Source organism: Sesamum indicum, linkage group LG1, assembly GCF_026168435.1.
Source record: "Sesamum indicum cultivar Baizhima isolate 11 linkage group LG1, ASM2616843v1, whole genome shotgun sequence".
NCBI lineage: Eukaryota > Viridiplantae > Streptophyta > Magnoliopsida > Lamiales > Pedaliaceae > Sesamum > Sesamum indicum.
In genome coordinates, this window is record NC_142657.1 from 18,689,941 (window position 1) to 18,703,655 (window position 13,715).

Below are 13,715 nucleotides of genomic sequence, written 5' to 3' on the forward strand. Positions count from 1 at the left end.
CAGGCAGCCACTGCCGACGTGCGCGCGCGCGCCTGTACGGACAGTGCCGACGGCCGCGCGCGCGCCTGTACGGACAGTGCCGACGGCCGCGCGCGCGCCTGTGCGCGCACTGCCGACGTGCGCGCGCAGGCAGCCCGTGCCGACGTGCGCGCGCGCGCGCCTCGGGCGTCGCGTCACCTCAAAATCACATGATTAATTCATTTTTGTTGAAATAATTTACTTTTGAGTTATGAAAATTTTTATTTAATTATTTTAATTATTAAAAAAAAAAAAAAAAAAACGCTTGTGCGGACGCCGGGCCTCGGGCGTCCACTGCATGAAAATTTTCGCGTCACCTCAAAATCACATGATTAATTCATTTTTGTTGAAATAATTTATTTTTGAGTTATGAAAATTTTTATTTAATTATTTTAATTATTAATAAAAAAAAAAAAAAAAAAAAAAAAAACGCTTGCGCGGACGCTGCCGGCGCGCGCGCGCAGGCGGGCACTGCCGGGCGCGCGCGCGAGCGCAGGCAGGCACTGCCGGGCGGGCGCGCGCAGCAGCCACTGCCGACGGCCGCGCGCAGGCAGCCACTGCCGACGTGCGCGCGCGCGCCTGTACGGACAGTGCCGACGGCCGCGCGCGCGCCTGTGCGCGCACTGCCGACGTGCGCGCGCAAGCAGCCCGTGCCGACGTGCGCGCGCGCGCGCCTCGGGCGTCGCGTCACCTCAAAATCACATGATTAATTCATTTTTGTTGAAATAATTTACTTTTGAGTTATGAAAATTTTTATTTAATTATTTTAATTATTAAAAAAAAAAAAAAAACGCTTGCGCGGACGCCGGGCCTCGGGCGTCCACTGCATGAAAATTTTCGCGTCACCTCAAAATCACATGATTAATTCATTTTTGTTGAAATAATTTATTTTTGAGTTATGAAAACTTTTATTTAATTATTTTAATTATTAAGAAAAAAAAAAAAAAAAAATGCTTGCGCGGACGCTACCGGCGCGCGCGCGCAGGCCGGCACAGCCGGGCGGGCGCGCGCGCGCCTGCGCGGGCACAGCCGGGCGGGACCGGCCGCGCCTGCGCGGGCACTGCCGGGCGGGCGCGCGCGCGCCAGCGCGGGCACTGCCGGGCGGGGCCGCGCGCGCCTGCGCGGGCACTGCCGGGCGGGCGCGCGCGCGCCGTCGCGGGCACTGCCGGGCGGGGCCGCGCGCGCCTGCGCGGGCACTGCAGGGCGGGCGCGCGCGCGCCTGCGCGGGCACAGCCGGGCGGGCGCGCGCGCGCCTGCGCGGGCACAGCCGGGCGGGACCGCGCGCGCCTGCGCGGGCACTGCCGGGCGGGCGCGCGAGCGACCGCGCGCGCCTGCGCGGGCACTGCCGGGCGGGCGCGCGCGCGCCTGCGCGGGCACTGCCGGGCGGGCGCGCGCGCGCCTGCGCGGGCACTGCCGGGCGGGGCCGGCCGCGCCTGCGCGGGCACTGCCGGGCGGGCGCGCGCGCGCCTGCGCGGGCACTGCCGGGCGGGGCCGGCCGCGCCTGCGCGGGCACTGCCGGGCGGACGCGCGCGCGCCAGCGCGGGCACTGCCGGGCGGGGCCGCGCGCGCCTGCGCGGGCACTGCCGGGCGGGCGCGCGCGCGCCGTCGCGGGCACTGCCGGGCGGGCGCGCGCGCGCCTGCGCGGGCACTGCCGGGCGGGCGCGCGCCCGCCTGCGCGGGCACTGCCGGGCGGGCGCGCGCGCGCCTGCGCGGGCACTGCCGGGCGGGGCCGGGCGCGCCTGCGCGGGCACTGCCGGGCGGGGCCGCGCGCGCCTGCGCGGGCACTGCCGGGCTGGGCCGCGCGCGCCTGCGCGGGCACTGCCGGGCGGGCGCGCGCGCGCCTGCGCGGGCACTGCCGGGCGGGGCCGCGCGCGCCTGCGCGGACTGTGCCGGCCTGCGCGCGGGGGCCAGTGCGGGCACTGCCGGGCGCGCGGGCTCCTGCGCGCGCGCGCCTGCGCGGCCTGCGCGGCGTGTGCCTGCCTGCCCGCGCGCGCCTGCGCGGCCTGCGCGGCGTGTGCCGGCCTGCCCGCGCGCGCCTGCGCGGCCTGTGCCGGCCTGCGCGCGCGCGCCTGCGCGGACTGTGCCGGCCTGCGCGCGCGCGCCTGCGCGGCCTGTGCGGCCTGCGCCGGCCTGCGCGCGCGCGCCTGCGCGGCCTGTGCGGCCTGCGCCGGCCTGCCCGCGCGCGCCTGCGCGGCCTGTGCCGGCATGCCTGCGCGGCCTGCGCGGCGTGTGCCGGCCTGCCCGCGCGGGCCTGCGCGGCGTGTGCCGGCCTGCCTGCGCGGCCTGCGCGGCCTCTGCCGGCATGCCCGCGCGGGCCTGCGCGGCCTGTGCCGGCCTGCCTGCGCGGCCTGCGCGGCGTGCGCCGGCCTGCCCACGCGCGCCTGCGCGGCCTGCGCCGGCCTGCCCGCGCGCGCCTGCGCGGCCTGTGCCGGCCTGCGCGCGCGCGCCTGCGCGGTCTGTGCCGGCCTGCGCGCGCGCGCCTGCGCGGCCTGTGCGGCCTGCGCCGGCCTGTCCCCGCGCGCCTGCGCGGCCTGTGCCGGCATGCGCGCGCGCGCCTGCGCGGCCTGTGTTGGCCTCCGCGGACCGTGCCGGCCTGCGCGGCCTCAAAATCACATGATTAATTCATTTTTGTTGAAATAATTTATTTTTGAGTTATGAAAATTTTTATTTAATTATTTTAATTATTAATAAAAAAAAAAAAAAAAAAAAAAAAACGCTTGCGCGGACGCTGCCGGCGCGCGCGCGCAGGCGGGCACTGCCGGGCGGGCGCGCGCGCGCCTGCGCGGGCACTGCTGGGCGGGACCGCGCGCGCCTGCGCGGGCACTGCAGGGCGGGCGCGCGCGCGCCTGCGCGGGCACAGCCGGGAGGGCGCCTGCGCGGGCACAGCCGGGCGGGGCCGCGCGCGCCTGCGCGGGCACTGCCGGGCGGGGCCGGGCGCGCCTGCGCGGGCACTGCCGGGCGGGGCCGCGCGCGCCTGCGCGGGCACTGCCGGGCGGGCGCGCGCGCGCCTGCGCGGGCACTGCCGGGCGGGCGCGCGCGCGCCTGCGCGGGCACTGCCGGGCGGGGCCGGGCGCGCCTGCGCGGGCACTGCCGGGCGGGGCCGCGCGCGCCTGCGCGGGCACTCGGGCGGGCGCGCGCGCGCCTGCGCGGACTGTGCCGGCCTGCGCGCGGGCGCCAGTGCTGGCACTGCCGGGCGCGCGGGCGCCTGCGCGCGCGCGCGCGCCTGCGCGGCCTGCGCGGCGTGTGCCTGCCTGCTCGCGCGCGCCTGCGCGGCCTGCGCGGCGTGTGCCGGCCTGCCCGCGCGCGCCTGCGCGGCCTGTGCCGGCCTGCGCGCGCGCGCCTGCGCGGCCTGTGCCGGCATGCCTGCGGGGCCTGCGCGGCGTGTGCCGGCCTGCCCGCGCGGGCCTGCGCGGCGTGTGCCGGCCTGCCTGCGCGGCCTGCGCGGCCTCTGCCGGCATGCCCGCGCGGGCCTGCGCAGCCTGTGCCGGCCTGCCTGCGCGGCCTGCGCGGCCTGTGCCGGCCTGCCTGCGCGGCCTGCGCGGCCTGTGCCGGCCTGCCTGCGCGGCCTGCGCGGCGTGCGCCGGCCTGCCCACGCGCGCCTGCGCGGCCTGCGCCGGCCTGCCCGCGCGCGCCTGCGCGGCCTGTGCCGGCCTGCGCGCGCGCGCCTGCGCATTCTGTGCCGGCCTGCGCGCGCGCGCCTGCGCGGCCTGTGCGGCCTGCGCCGGCCTGTCCCTGCGCGCCTGCGCGGCCTGTGCCGGCATGCGCGCGCGCGCCTGCGCGGCCTGTGTTGGCCTGCGCGGACCGTGCCGGCCTGCGCGCGCGCGCCTGCGCAGCCTGTGCGGCCTGCGCGGCCCGTGCCGGCCTGCGCGCGCGCGCAGGCAGCCCGTGCCGACGCGCGCGCGCGCGCGCCTTGGCCGACCACTGCATGAAAATTTGCACGTCACCTCAAAATGACATGATTAATTCATTTTTGTTGAAATAATTAATTTTTGAGGTGTGAAAATTTTTATTTAATTATTTTAATTATTAAAAAAATAATAAATAAAAGGAAAAAAATGGGAAAAATATGAAGACACAATAGAATAATATTTTAATTTTTTACGCATCGTATTTGTATCGCGAAATATTTATTTTATTATATTCAGTTATATTGTGCGTCCCAAATGTTTGAAAAATAATTGAGAAAAAAACTGGAGAGTTCACGTTCGCGCGGACACTGCCGACGTGCGCGCGCAGGCAGCCACTGCCGACGTGCGCGCGCAGCAGCCACTGCCGACGGCCGCGCGCAGGCAGCCACTGCCGACGTGCGCGCGCGCGCCTGTACGGACAGTGCCGACGGCCGCGCGCGCGCCTGTGCGGGCACTGCCGACGTGCGCGCGCGCGCGCAGGCAGCCCGTGCCGACGTGCGCGCGCGCGCGCCTCGGGCGTCGCGTCACCTCAAAATCACATGATTAATTCATTTTTGTTGAAATAATTTATTTTTGAGTTATGAAAATTTTTATTTAATTATTTTAATTATTAAAAAAAAAAAAAAAAAAACGCTTGCGCGGACGCCGGGCCTCGGGCGTCCACTGCATGAAAATTTTCGCGTCACCTCAAAATCACATGATTAATTCATTTTTGTTGAAATAATTTATTTTTGAGTTATGAAAATTTTTATTTAATTATTTTAATTATTAAAAAAAAAAAAAAAAAAACGCTTGCGCGGACGCAGCCGGCGCGCGCGCGCAGGCGGGCACTGCCGGGCGCGCGCGCGCGCGCAGGCGGGCACTGCCGGGCGGGCGCGCGCAGCAGCCACTGCCGACGGCCGCGCGCAGGCAGCCACTGCCGACGTGCGCGCGCGCGACTGTACGGACAGTGCCGACGGCCGCGCGCGCGCCTGTGCGCGCACTGCCGACGTGCGCGCGCAGGCAGCCCGTGCCGACGTGCGCGCGCGCGCGCCTCGGGCGTCGCGTCACCTCAAAATCACATGATTAATTCATTTTTGTTGAAATAATTTACTTTTGAGTTATGAAAATTTTTATTTAATTATTTTAATTATTAAAAAAAAAAAAAAAAAAAAAACGCTTGCGCGGACGCCGGGCCTCGGGCGTCCACTGCATAAAAATTTTCGCGTCACCTCAAAATCACATGATTAATTCATTTTTGTTGAAATAATTTATTTTTGAGTTATGAAAATTTTTATTTAATTATTTTAATTATTAAAAGAAAAAAAAAAAAAAACGCTTGCGCGGACGCCGGGCCTCGGGCGTCCACTGCATGAAAATTTTCGCGTCACCTCAAAATCACATGATTAATTCATTTTTGTTGAAATAATTTATTTTTGAGTTATGAAAATTTTTATTTAATTATTTTAATTATTAAAAAAAAAAAAAAAAAAACGCTTGCGCGGACGCAGCCGGCGCGCGCGCGCAGGCGGGCACTGCCGGGCGGGCGCGCGCGCGCAGGCGGGCACTGCCGGGCGGGCGCGCGCAGCAGCCACTGCTGACGGCCGCGCGCAGGCAGCCACTGCCGACGTGCGCGCGCGCGCCTGTACGGACAGTGCCGACGGCCGCGCGCGCGCCTGTGCGCGCACTGCCGACGTGCGCGCGCGCGCGCCTCGGGCGTCGCGTCACCTCAAAATCACATGATTAATTCATTTTTGTTGAAATAATTTACTTTTGAGTTATGAAAATTTTTATTTAATCATTTTAATTATTAAAAAAAAAAAAAAAAAAAAAACGCTTGCGCGGACGCCGGGCCTCGGGCGTCCACTGCATGAAAATTTTCGCGTCACCTCAAAATCACATGATTAATTCATTTTTGTTGAAATAATTTATTTTTGAGTTATGAAAATTTTTATTTAATTATTTTAAATATTAATAAAAAAAAAAAAACGCTTGCGCGGACGCTGCCGGCGCGCGCGCGCAGGCGGGCACTGCCGGGCGGGACCGCGCGCGCCTGCGCGGGCACTGCAGGGCGGGCGCGCGCGCGCCTGCGCGGGAACTGCCGGGCGGGCGCGCGCGCGCCAGCGCGGGCACTGCCGGGCGGGGCCGCGCGCGCCTGCGCGGGCACTGCCGGGCGGGCGCGCGCGCGCCTGCGCGGGCACTGCCGGGCGGGGCCGGGCGCGCCTGCGCGGGCACTGCCGGGCGGGGCCGCGCGCGCCTGCGCGGGCACTGCCGGGCGGGGCCGCGCGCGCCTGCGCGGGCACTGCCGGGCGGGCGCGCGCGCGCCTGCGCGGGCACTGCCGGGCGGGGCCGCGCGCGCCTGCGCGGGCACTCGGGCGGGCGCGCGCGCGCCTGCGCGGACTGTGCCGGCCTGCGCGCGGGCGCCAGTGCGGGCACTGCCGGGCGCGCGGGCGCCTGCGCGGCCTGCGCGGCGTGTGCCTGCCTGCCCGCGCGCGCCTGCGCGGCCTGCGCGGCGTGTGCCGGCCTGCCCGCGCGCGCCTGCGCGCCTGCGCAGACTGTGCCGGCCTGCGCGCGCGCGCCTGCGCGGCCTGTGCGGCCTGCGCCGGCCTGCCCGCGCGCGCCTGCGCGGCCTGTGCCGGCATGCCTGCGCGGCCTGCGCGGCGTGTGCCGGCCTGCCCACGCGGGCCTGCGCGGCGTGTGCCGGCCTGCCCGCGCGGGCCTGCGCGGCGTGTGCCGGCCTGCCTGCGCGGCCTGCGCGGCCTCTGCCGGCATGCCCGCGCGGGCCTGCGCGGCCTGTGCCGGCCTGCCTGCGCGGCCTGCGCGGCCTGCGCGGCGTGCGCCGGCCTGCCCACGCGCGCCTGCGCGGCCTGCACCGGCCTGCCCGCGCGCGCCTGCGCGGCCTGTGCCGGCCTGCGCGCGCGCGCCTGCGCAGTCTGTGCCGGCCTGCGCGCGCGCGCCTGCGCGGCCTGTGCGGCCTGCGCCGGCCTGTCCCCGCGCGCCTGCGCGCCCTGTGCCGGCATGCGCGCGCGCGCCTGCGCGGCCTGTGTTGGCCTGCGCGGACCGTGCCGGCCTGCGCGCGCGCGCCTGCGCGGCCTGCGCGGCCCGTGCCGGCATGCGCGCGCGCGCCTGCGCGGCCCGTGCCGGCCTGCGCGCGCGCGCAGGCAGCCCGTGCCGACGCGCGCGCGCGCGCGCCTTGGCCGACCACTGCATGAAAATTTGCACGTCACCTCAAAATGACATGATTAATTCATTTTTGTTGAAATAATTAATTTTTGAGGTGTGAAAATTTTTATTTAATTATTTTAATTATTAAAAAAATAATAAATAAAAGGAAAAAAATGGGAAAAATATGAAGACACAATAGAATAATATTTTAATTTTTTACGCATCGTATTTGTATCGCGAAATATTTATTTTATTATATTCAGTTATATTGTGCGTCCCAAATGTTTGAAAAATAATTGAGAAAAAAACTGGAGAGTTCACGTTCGCGCGGACACTGCCGTCGTGCGCGCGCAGGCAGCCACTGCCGACGTGCGCGCGCAGCAGCCACTGCCGACGGCCGCGCGCAGGCAGCCACTGCCGACGTGCGCGCGCGCGCCTGTACGGACAGTGCCGACGGCCGCGCGCGCGCCTGTGCGGGCACTGCCGACGTGCGCGCGCGCGCGCAGGCAGCCCGTGCCGACGTGCGCGCGCGCGCGCCTCGGGCGTCGCGTCACCTCAAAATCACATGATTAATTCATTTTTGTTGAAATAATTTATTTTTGAGTTATGAAAATTTTTATTTAATTATTTTAATTATTAAAAAAAAAAAAAAACGCTTGCGCGGACGCCGGGCCTCGGGCGTCCACTGCATGAAAATTTTCGCGTCACCTCAAAATCACATGATTAATTCATTTTTGTTGAAATAATTTATTTTTGAGTTATGAAAATTTTTATTTAATTATTTTAATTATTAAAAAAAAAAAAAAACGCTTGCGCGGACGCAGCCGGCGCGCGCGCGCAGGCGGGCACTGCCGGGCGGGCGCGCGCAGCAGCCACTGCCGACGGCCGCGCGCAGGCAGCCACTGCCGACGTGCGCGCGCGCGCCTGTACGGACAATGCCGACGGCCGCGCGCGCGCACTGCCGACGTGCGCGCGCAGGCAGCCCGTGCCGACGTGCGCGTGCGCGCGCCTCGGGCGTCGCGTAACCTCAAAATCACATGATTAATTCATTTTTGTTGAAATAATTTACTTTTGAGTTATGAAAATTTTTATTTAATTATTTTAATTATTAAAAAAAAAAAAAAAAAAAAGCGCTTGCGCGGACGCCGGGCCTCGGGCGTCCACTGCATGAAAATTTTCGCGTCACCTCAAAATCACATGATTAATTCATTTTTGTTGAAATAATTTATTTTTGAGTTATGAAAATTTTTATTTAATTATTTTAATTATTAATAAAAAAATAAAAAAAAAAAAAAACGCTTGCGCGGACGCTGCCGGCGCGCGCGCGCAGGCGGGCACTGCCGGGCGGGCGCGCGCGCGCCTGCGCGGGCACTGCCGGGCGGGACCGCGCGCGCCTGCGCGGGCACAGCCGGGCGGGCGCGCGCGCGCCTGCGCGGGCACAGCCGGGCGGGGCCGCGCGCGCCTGCGCGGGCACTGCCGGGCGGGCGCGCGTGCGCGGGCACTGCCGGGCGGGCGCGCCTGCCGGGCGGGGCCGGGCGCGCCTTCGCGGGCACTGCCGGGCGGGCGCGCGCGCGCCTGTGCGGGCACTGCCGGGCGGGGCCGGGCGCGCCTGCGCGGGCACTGCCGGGCGGGGCCGCGCGCGCCTGCGCGGGCACTGCCGGGCGGGCGCGCGCGCGCCTGCGCCGGCACTGCCGGGCGTGCCCGCGCGCGCCTGCGCGGGCACTCGGGCGGGCGCGCGCGCGCCTGCGCGGCCTGCGCGGCGTGTGCCTGCCTGCCCGCGCGCGCCTGCGCGGCCTGCGCGGCGTGTGCCGGCCTGCCCGCGCGCGCCTGCGCGGCCTGTGCCGGCATGCCTGCGCGGCCTGCGCGGCGTGTGCCGGCCTGCCCGCGCGGGCCTGCGCGGCGTGTGCCGGCCTGCCTGCGCGGACTCTGCCGGCATGCCCGCGCGGGCCTGCGCGGCCTGTGCCGGCCTGCCTGCGCGGCCTGCGCGGCGTGCGCCGGCCTGCCCACGCGCGCCTGCGCGGCCTGCGCCGGCCTGCCCGCGCGCGCCTGCGCGGCCTGAGCCGGCCTGCGCGCGCGCGCCTGCGCGGTCTGTGCCGGCCTGCGCGCGCGCGCCTGCGCGGTCTGTGCCGGCCTGCGCGCGCGCGCCTGCGCGGCCTGTGCGGCCTGCGCCGGCCTGTCCCCGCGCGCCTGCGCGGCCTGTGCCGGCATGCGCGCGCGCGCCTGCGCGGCCTGTGTTGGCCTGCGCGGACCGTGCCGGCCTGCGCGCGCGCGCCTGCGCGGCCTGTGCGGCCTGCGCGGCCCGTGCCGGCCTGCGCGCGCGCGAAGGCAGCCCGTGCCGACGCGCGCGCGCGCGCGCCTTGGCCGACCACTGCATGAAAATTTGCACGTCACCTCAAAATGACATGATTAATTCATTTTTGTTGAAATAATTAATTTTTGAGGTGTGAAAATTTTTATTTAATTATTTTAATTATTAAAAAAATAATAAATAAAAGGAAAAAAATGGGAAAAATATGAAGACACAATAGAATAATATTTTAATTTTTTACGCATCGTATTTGTATCGCGAAATATTTATTTTATTATATTCAGTTATATTGTGCGTCCCAAATGTTTGAAAAATAATTGAGAAAAAAACTGGAGAGTTCACGTTCGCGCGGACACTGCCGACGTGCGCGCGCAGGCAGCCACAGCCGACGTGCGCGAGCAGCAGCCACTGCCGACGGCCGCGCGCAGGCAGCCACTGCCGACGTGCGCGCGCAGGCAGCCACTGCCGACGTGCGCGCGCAGGCAGCCACTGCCGACGTGCGCGCGCGCGCCTGTACGGACAGTGCCGACGGCCGCGCGCGCGCCTGTGCGGGCACTGCCGACGTGCGCGCGCGCGTGCAGGCAGCCCGTGCCGACGTGCCCGCGCGCGCGCCTCGGGCGTCGCGTCACCTCAAAATCACATGATTAATTCATTTTTGTTGAAATAATTTATTTTTGAGTTATGAAAATTTTTATTTAATTATTTTAATTATTAAAAAAAAAAAAAAAAAAAAAACGCTTGCGCGGACGCCGGGCCTCGGGCGTCCACTGCATGAAAATTTTCGCGTCACCTCAAAATCACATGATTAATTCATTTTTGTTGAAATAATTTATTTTTGAGTTATGAAAATTTTTATTTAATTATTTTAATTATTAAAAAAAAAAAAAAAAAAACGCTTGCGCGGACGCAGCCGGCGCGCGCGCGCAGGCAGGCACTGCCGGGCGCGCGCGCGCGCGCAGGCGGGCACTGCCGGGCGGGCGCGCGCAGCAGCCACTGCCGACGGCCGCGCGCAGGCAGCCACTGCCGACGTGCGCGCGCGCGCCTGTACGGACAGTGCCGACGGCCGCGCGCGCGCCTGTGCGCGCACTGCCGACGTGCGCGCTGCGCGCGCCTCGGGCGTCGCGTCACCTCAAAATCACATGATTAATTCATTTTTGTTGAAATAATTTACTTTTGAGTTATGAAAATTTTTATTTAATCATTTTAATTATTAAAAAAAAAAAAAAAAAAAAAAACGCTTGCGCGGACGCCGGGCCTCGGGCGTCCACTGCATGAAAATTTTCGCGTCACCTCAAAATCACATGATTAATTCATTTTTGTTGAAATAATTTATTTTTGAGTTATGAAAATTTTTATTTAATTATTAATAATAAAAAAAAAAAAAAAAAAAAAAAAAACGCTTGCGCGGACGCTGCCGGCGCGCGCGCGCAGGCGGGCACTGCCGGGCGGGACCGCGCGCGCCTGCGCGGGAACTGCAGGGCGGGCGCGCGCGCGCCTGCGCGGGCACAGCCGGGCGGGGCCGCGCGCGCCTGCGCGGGCACTGCCGGGCGGGCGCGCGAGCGCCTGCGCGGGCAATGCCGGGCGGGGCCGGGCGCGCCTGCGCGGGCACTGCCGGGCGGGCGCGCGCGCGCCAGCGCGGGCACTGCCGGGCGGGGCCGCGCGCGCCTGCGCGGGCACTGCCGGGCGGGCGCGCGCGCGCCTGCGCGGGCACTGCCGGGCGGGCGCGCGCGCGCCTGCGCGGGCACTGACGGGCGGGCGCGCGCGTGCCTGCGCGGGCACCGCCGGGCGGGGCCGGGCGCGCCTGCGCGGGCACTGCCGGGCGGGGCCGCGCGCGCCTGCGCGGGCACTGCCGGGCGGGGCCGCGCGCGCCTGCGCGGGCACTGCCGGGCGGGGCCGCGCGCGCCTGCGCGGGCACTGCCGGGCGGGGCCGCGCGCGCCTGCGCGGGCACTGCCGGGCGGGGCCGCGCGCGCCTGCGCGGGCACTGCCGGGCGGGCGCGCGCGCGCCTGCGCGGGCACTGCCGGGCGGGGCCGCGCGCGCCTGCGCGGGCACTCGGGCGGGCGCGCGCGCGCCTGCGCGGACTGTGCCGGCCTGCGCGCGGGCGCCAGTGCGGGCACTGCCGGGCGCGCGGGCGCCTGCGCGGCGTGTGCCTGCCTGCCCGCGCGCGCCTGCGCGGCCTGCGCGGCGTGTGCCGGCCTGCCCGCGCGCGCCTGCGCGCCTGCGCGGACTGTGCCGGCCTGCGCGCGCGCGCCTGCGCGGCCTGTGCGGCCTGCGCCGGCCTGCCCGCGCGCGCCTGCGCGGCCTGTGCCGGCATGCCTGCGCGGCCTGCGCGGCGTGTGCCGGCCTGCCCGCGCGGGCCTGCGCGGCGTGTGCCGGCCTGCCTCCGCGGCCTGCGCGGCCTCTGCCGGCATGCCCGCGCGGGCCTGCGCGGCCTGTGCCGGCCTGCCTGCGCTGCCTGCGCGGCCTGTGCCGGCCTGCCTGCGCGGCCTGCGCGGCGTGCGCCGGCCTGCCCACGCGCGCCTGCGCGGCCTGCGCCGGCCTGCCCGCGCGCGCCTGCGCGGCCTGTGCCGGCCTGCGCGCGCGCGCCTGCGCGGCCTGTGCCGGCCTGCGCGCGCGCGCCTGCGCGGTCTGTGCCGGCCTGCGCGCGCGCGCCTGCGCAGTCTGTGCCGGCCTGCGCGCGCGCGCCTGCGCGGCCTGTGCGGCCTGCGCCGGCCTGTCCCCGCGCGCCTGCGCGGCCTGTGCCGGCATGCGCGCGCGCGCCTGCGCGGCCTGTGTTGGCCTGCGCGGACCGTGCCGGCCTGCGCGCGCGCGCCTGCGCGGCCTGTGCGGCCTGCGCGGCCCGTGCCGGCATGCGCGCGCGCGCCTGCGCGGCCCGTGCCGGCCTGCGCGCGCGCGCAGGCAGCCCGTGCCGGCGCGCGCGCGCGCGCGCGCCTTGGCCGACCACTGCATGAAAATTTGCACGTCACCTCAAAATGACATGATTAATTCATTTTTGTTGAAATAATTAATTTTTGAGGTGTGAAAATTTTTATTTAATTATTTTAATTATTAAAAAAATAATAAATAAAAGGAAAAAAATGGGAAAAATATGAAGACACAATAGAATAATATTTTAATTTTTTACGCATCGTATTTGTATCGCGAAATATTTATTTTATTATATTCAGTTATATTGTGCGTCCCAAATGTTTGAAAAATAATTGAGAAAAAAACTGGAGAGTTCACGTTCGCGCGGACACTGCCGACGTGCGCGCGCAGGCAGCCACTGCCGACGTGCGCGCGCAGCAGCCACTGCCGACGGCCGCGCGCAGGCAGCCACTGCCGACGTGCGCGCGCGCGCCTGTACGGACAGTGCCGACGGCCGCTCGCGCGCCTGTGCGGGCACTGCCGACGTGCGCGCGCGCGCGCAGGCAGCCCGTGCCGACGTGCGCGCGCGCGCGCCTCGGGCGTCGCGTCACCTCAAAATCACATGATTAATTCATTTTTGTTGAAATAATTTATTTTTGAGTTATGAAAATTTTTATTTAATTATTTTAATTATTAAAAAAAAAAAAAAAAAAAACGCTTTTGCGGACGCCGGGCCTCGGGCGTCCACTGCATGAAAATTTTCGCGTCACCTCAAAATCACATGATTAATTCATTTTTGTTGAAATAATTTACTTTTGAGTTATGAAAATTTTTATTTAATTATTTTAATTATTAAAAAAAAAAAAAAAAAAAAAACGCTTGCGCGGACGCCGGGCCTCGGGCGTCCACTGCATGAAAATTTTCGCGTCACCTCAAAATCACATGATTAATTCATTTTTGTTGAAATAATTTATTTTTGAGTTATGAAAATTTTTATTTAATTATTTTAATTATTAATAAAATAATAAAAAAAAAAAAAAAACGCTTGCGTGGACGCTGCCGGCGCGCGCGCGCAGGCGGGCACTGCCGGGCGGGCGCGCGCGCGCCTGCGCGGGCACTGCCGGGCGGGACCGCGCGCGCCTGCGCGGGCACTGCAGGGCGGGCGCGCGCGCGCCAGCGCGGGCACAGCCGGGCGGGCGCGCGCGCGCCTGCGCGGGCACAGCCGGGCGGGGCCGCGCGCGCCTGCGCGGGCACTGCCGGGCGGGCGCGCGTGCGCGGGCACTGCCGGGCGGGCGCGCCTGCCGGGCGGGGCCGGGCGCGCCTGCGCGGGCACTGCCGGGCGGGGCCGCGCGCGCCTGCGCGGGCACTGCCGGGCGGGGCCGCGCGCGCCTGCGCGGGCACTGCCGGGCGGGGCCGCGCGCGCCTGCGCGGGCACTGCCGGGCGGGCGCGCGCGCGCCTGCGCGGGCCCTGCCGGGCGGGGCCGCGCGCGC